General features: G+C 31.9%; 1 long non-coding RNA gene and 1 pseudogene across 1 annotated transcript; one reads left to right on the top strand and one right to left on the bottom strand.

Moving 5' to 3' along the window:
* Window positions 1–556: 556 nt before the first annotated feature.
* Window positions 557–1,408, top strand: LOC119613188 (annotated as a pseudogene).
* Window positions 1,409–3,443: 2,035 nt separating this feature from the next.
* LOC119613183 lies at window positions 3,444–4,042 on the bottom strand. Its single transcript, XR_005232210.1, has 2 exons — window positions 3,842–4,042; window positions 3,444–3,768 (listed from the first exon to the last, which is right to left on the bottom strand). It is a non-coding gene; the product is annotated as an uncharacterized LOC119613183 (long non-coding RNA).
* Window positions 4,043–4,840: the final 798 nt, after the last annotated feature.

The following is a 4,840-nucleotide window of genomic DNA, read 5'->3' as shown; positions in this document are numbered from 1 at the left end:
AAATCAAATATCTAAATTTTTTCAATATTTTCTGTATTTTATTGGGGTTTTAATATAAACTTGTAGATATAATAATTATCTCAAAAGCGCTATTTGGAAATCCAGTTCGTAATAAGAGATTGATTTCAAAAATTATTTATTTATTTAAAAACTTCATAATAGTGAATTAGTATAAAGTTAAAGGAAAAAACGAACACTATCTACTATGGCCATCAGCTCAACCAAAGTTTTTGGTATTATACAAAAATTTGTTGGGTGTTTATTTTTTCAGTCCTGGTTGACCTCTTCATGGAAATTCCCATATGCCCAAATGTACTAATGTAAGATCGCTTGATATTAGGTTATGTAGACTTGAAAAAATTGCCTATATTTCAGACAAAATAATACAACATTTGTACTTAGTACTAAAAATCTTTACCAGATATTGAAACACTGCTAATAAAATGACAATTATAAACATAAAAAATCATTTTTAATAAATTCATTCAGTAAAAAATTATATGTTTTATTATATTAACTATTTTTTTTTTTTTTTTCATTTAAATAGGTGTCATAGTATAATGCGTGATACATACTCTTTAGGCGGGAGTGTAAGCGGCGTTCGGCCACCAAGTATCTTACTACCTGATGTATCACCTATTCCTTTGAGACATCCACTAACTCCACTATCGCAAGTTCAAGACATTGCGTCAGTAACAGGAACCCGAGAGTCACGATCTTTATGTAACAATAAAATTGGAACACGTTCAGTTAGTCAGGAATCTGTTTATACTATATTAATTAGATTGCCACCAGATTGTGGAAATGCAAGCAATGGCGTGGAAATAACACCATCAATTAAAATGATACACGAAGACTCCCCAATTCCTCCCACTAATTTACTTCCACGTCGAACTTTACCATCTCGAGATTCTGAATACAGTTTACCCCTTGGACGTCGAATGTCACATATCTCTCCAGATGTCAGAATTCCTCTTAATGCCAAAATAATTCCTAAACAAGCTTGGTAAATCTGTCTATGCAGCTGGAAGAAAACATTGGAAAGAAAAAGAAAAAATCACAAGAAAAACGCCAGGAATCCAAAGCTGCAAAAACTCTTTCAGCAATACTATTAAGTTTTATTATTACATGGACTCCTTATAATATTTTAGTTCTAATTAAACCATTAACTACCTGTTCCGATTGTATACCAAATGAGCTATGGGAATTTTTTCTATGCTCTTTGTTACATTAACTCTACTATTAATCCGGTGTGCTACGCTCTTTGCAATGCATCATTTCGAAGAACTTATATACGGATATTGACGTGTAAATGGCACACACGAAATCGTGAAGGCATGGTTCGCGGCGTTTATAATTGAAATTTTTTTAAATAACAAGAAATCTAATCAAATCAAAGAACCTAAGTACTGAGAACACATAAAATATAAATATATGCATACATGATTTGAGTACGATACTACATAATTTACCAAAAACCGCACCAATTCTACAAATTTCGTTACCAATTATGTATAAATTCATGTTTATAATAAATAATAACCTTCATATAAGGTCTTTTGAAAAAAATTTTGTTACCCGAAAATAAAGATTAATTATAAGAAATGTTTTTACCTGTTTAGCTTTTTGTAATTATTGAAATTGATTTAACTTTTCGAATCTCTGATTTTAAAAATATTTAATTTGTTTAAAAGTATGTGGTAAGTACTAAAATATGTATAACCACTGTGATTGTAAAAAGAAATTAGCGCTTAGTTTATGTTAAAGTAAGTACTTACTTAAGTAAGTACTTACTTAAGTAAGTTTATATACATACCAGGAAAAACTTATATTGAAAAACAAGAGTGATATATTCGGCTGTGCCGAATCTTATATACCCTTGACCATAGTGTATTTAAAAATTAATTTTCCCGACTATATCATTCTTATAGCAATACATACAATACAAAACATAATGAACAACAACGCTAAACGAAATATACACACAAAAAACAAAAAACACAAGGCAGTAAAATCAATAGACATCCAAACATACGAAACGAAATGCAAAACAAAAAACAAAAACAAAGTACACAACGCAATGAACCCAACAGACATCCAAACATACGAAATTCAATACACCAAGAAAACAAAAACAATATAGACAGCCATCCCAACATACGAAACTGAATACACCAAGAAACAAAACAACATACACAAGGGCAATGAAACACACGAAACGAAATACTCAAAAAAACAAAAACAAAATACTGTGTTCAGAAAACTGATTTCAACAGACAGACGGACATGGCTTAATCGACTCCGATTCAGAATATATATAGTTTATAGGGTCGGAAAATTATATTTTAGAAATTACAAACGGAATGACAAACTTATATATACCCTTCTCACGAAGGTGGAGGGTATAATAATAAGTTAAAAAGCTGATAAGACTTCTTACTACGAATAGGGAGTTAAAGAAGTACTTGCAATTTCTCTTACAAGAGTTTTTGAATAGGTTAGGTTAAGTTAGGTTGATAGGAGGATGTATACTACATCAAATCCGAAGATATACACCTAGTCCACTAGCGGGCCTATTGTGCCCCTCCTTTTCAAGAAATTCGCTGGATGTATTATTTTTATACCCACCATCAAAAAGATGGGGGGTTATATTGTGTAAAAAGCTTCAAATATTCACAAATTCGTTGTTTAAGAAGCAAATGCCACAAAATTTCGCAATAAATCGGTTTTTTAACTTCCGAAATTAAATTATGAATTATGGCGGACATAGGACCATAATTGGCCCTACCCCACATATAAGGTCCCCTTCAGAAAATGACTATAATGATCATCACTGGCTTAATAATACGAATATAGCGATGAAAATCGGCATACATAAGTTTCATGTGAGCCAATTACTCTCTAATTTCATGTGGATCGGTCCATAATAGACCTACCCACCATATAAGGTCCCCTTCAGAAAATGACTTTAACGCTATTGGCAATTAAGGCTATTGGTGCTAGCAAAAATTGTCCAACAGTGTTCAGATAGCTATTTCTTCATTCCTTCCAAATTTGTTTTAACCCTTATTACTGGTTTAAAAATACGAATATACCGATGAAATTCGACACATATAAGTTTCATGCGATCCAAATTCACACTACAAAATTTATATGGATCGGTATATAATTGACCTTACCCCCCCATATAAGGTCCCCTTTGTCGTGTGCACCCTGTAGTAGGGCAAATTTAAAAAAGAAGAAGTTAGATAAAAAGTTGGCAACGCAGATTAGTAAACAGTTTGACAGCTGGAAAACATAAACAAATAGTTTTGTTTTTGTTTATGTTTATGTTTATGCCAGAAAAAAAAACTGTAGAAGACTGAATAGCTGAAATTTAATTAAATAGAAGGGAACCATCTTGTTTACCGAGGTTTCTCGGTCCCTAAAAGCCAAAATGCCGGTCTTTTCATTTTTCCCTGCCCAAGAAGAAGGTGGAGCCCGTGGCCGTCAGAGAAAAAAAATCTTCATTTAAATTAAATAATTCTTTTTTTTATTCATAAAAGTTTTAAACTAAATTAAATCAATCTTAAAGCTAAATAAAGCGAGAAACATAATACTAAAGCAGCAACCCTGAGTCACGCCATCGCCAGCTCCATCCAGCGTGGGACTACTCTAGCAGATCCGCACCAACAGTCCTATGGTGCCCAGGTATTAAGGTTTTCGACATAGACGTGTACCTCTTACCCGAACGACAGGACGGACAGAACCTGTCCTTTTAGATAATTTCTATATATAAAAAAATAAAAAAAAATTTAGTAAACAAAAAAAAAATAAAGCCTATATTCGTTTATAGGCAAACCTTACGGTTAGTTGCTCGAAGCCAGTCCGCTGGTTGAAATTGAACCAGGCGTGCGCGTAAGGTTAGGATTGAGCTCAGGCCTACTTATGAATAGTGTCGCGGTAGATTTGTACTCATAGGTTGCCGGAAACCAGTATATACAAAAAAAAAGGAAAAAAAAACCAAATTATTTAAAAGGTTCTTATAATATATATATTTTTTGTTACTTACCTGAAATACCCGAACAGACTATAAAACGGACGGACAGAAAACCACACCTGCAAACCAGCTCTCCTCAATAGTCCATTTGCGTTAGTCCTGCCAGCTGTCCATGTTGAGGAACCTGAAAGTAGAAGGGAAAATCTTGAATTAAAAGAAGAAAAACTCTAAATGAAGTAAAAACTTAAATGAAATTTGAAACCTAAAACTTAAAAACTATAATTTGATAAAAATTAAAACTAAAATTTGATTAAATCTTAAAATCTAAAAGCTAAAAACTTAAAAACTAAATCTTGTTAAAACTTAAAAACTAAATTTTGTTAAAACTTAAAAACTAAATTTTGCTAAAACTTAAAAACTAAAGTTTGTTAAAATCTTAAAACTAAAAACTAAATTTGCTAAAACCTAAATTTGCATAATTATTAAAAACTTAATTTGTTAATAATTATCATCTGAAGTTGGATTATTAAAAATTTGCTAATATTTTAAAATTTTTCTAAAACTCAAATTCTAAATTTCGATGAGACATTGTTAATTTTTTTTATAATAAACAGAAACCTTTATAATGTTTAAATGAAAATTTAAGTTTGTTATCATTAATATGATGTGGTAAATTTCTAATAATCGGCGGTAAGTAGGGTGACTAAATGTTTGCAGGGAAGATCTGGGACGTCGAGGAAGATGACGTCATGGCGAGGATGAATCCTCGAGAGGGAGGGTCGTATTGTGTATAGGTATGACCGTAGGGAGATGCAGGATTACTTTTGGCCCCCTTTTCTAATAATACCCCAAATGCTGGTA

This window comes from Lucilia sericata, unplaced genomic scaffold, assembly GCF_015586225.1.
Source record: "Lucilia sericata isolate MDLA Ls3-8-SP2 unplaced genomic scaffold, ASM1558622v1 Contig000038F_arrow, whole genome shotgun sequence".
Taxonomy (NCBI): domain Eukaryota; kingdom Metazoa; phylum Arthropoda; class Insecta; order Diptera; family Calliphoridae; genus Lucilia; species Lucilia sericata.
Note: the sequence above shows the minus strand (reverse complement) of the source record. Positions and strands in the feature narration are given on the sequence as shown.